Below are 1,427 nucleotides of genomic sequence, written 5' to 3'. Positions count from 1 at the left end.
CTCTGACATGTCCAGGCTTCCTGCATTCAAAGCAAAGAACATCAGAAGATCTTTTAGAATATTTGTTATCCTTACCTTTTCTCCAACTTTGATGATGCTTGTGTTTCTTCCTTAGAAAGTTTTTGAATTGCCTTGTGATTAAGGCAAAGTCATCGCTTTCAGACCCGGAAGAGTTAGAGTCTGATTTGTGCACTTTCAGTGCCACTGTTTTCTATTTCTTTTTCTCACATGCATCAAGATTTCTTTGATTCACCCGTTGATCGTAAGCATTAAGTGACCCAAGTAAGTTATCAATCGAATAGATGTTTAAATCCATAGATTCAGTTATAGCAGTGATTTTAGCATCAAAAGGGGGAAGCAAGCATCGTAAGATTTTTTTTACTTTTTCATAGTTTGAAAGTTCTCTTCCTAGGGCATGCAAAGAAGTTACAATTTGAGTAAATTGTGTATACATATCTGAAATTGATTCAGAAGGTTTCATATAAAAATGTTCGTAGTCATGCAAGAGAATATTCAAATGAGATTGTTTCACTTCATTGGTTCCTTCATAAGTAATGCACAACTTATTCCAAATCTCTTTTCCAGTAGAGCAAGTAGAAACACGCATGTAATCTTCAGACATTAAAGCATAGAAAAAATAGTTCAAACACTTTGCATTCAATTGAGCTAAATCTCTTTCACCGGTAGTCCATTTAGTAAAAGCAACTTTAGTTTTAATTCCATTAATTTCATGAGTAGGTGGAGAATATCCTTCTTTAATAAGCATCCACCTGCGATAGTAAGTTGATTGCAAAAAAGTAGACATGCGAGTTTTCCAAAAATCAAAAGGAAGGTTGTCAAATAAGGGAGGTCCTGTAATAGAATAACCTTCAGTTGTATTACGATTCCCAAAGTTAGCCATGGTTCAAAATTTAAAAAGTTTTCAAACTTTATTTTTATGAATCTCGCTCTGATACCACTTGAAAGTTTGTTAGGTATGTTAGGCCCTATGAACTAGTTCCGAGGCTAACCAAGAGGTGGGGTGAATTGGTATTTTTAAAAATTCTTTAAAACCAAGAACAAATATCACAAACTAAAATTACCACAAAAAAAATAAGTGCAGAAAATTAAAGTGCGGAAGTAGTAAAAAAAACACAAGGGTTTATAGTGGTTCAATTAACTTGACCTACTTCCACTCCTCGGAGGCGCCCTCCGAGTATTGCACTACCAACGTGACTCTCCTTTAGCCCACACAACTAGGCGGAGAAGCCCTTACGAAATACCTCTTTTTTTCCACCCCGACAAGGCAGAGAACCTCACTCCTTTTGCTTTCTCCTGAAGAAGGCAGAGAACCACGATCACTTGCTGAAACTTACCTCTCCTAACCTTTCCAAGGACAAGAGTCTCTAGGGAAGTAGAAGTGGAACAATGCTTGTAGCAACCCTTGT

This window comes from Dendrobium catenatum, unplaced genomic scaffold (genome assembly GCF_001605985.2).
Source record: "Dendrobium catenatum unplaced genomic scaffold, ASM160598v2 fragScaff_scaffold_1615, whole genome shotgun sequence".
Lineage (NCBI taxonomy): Eukaryota > Viridiplantae > Streptophyta > Magnoliopsida > Asparagales > Orchidaceae > Dendrobium > Dendrobium catenatum.
This window is presented reverse-complemented; position numbering follows the sequence as displayed.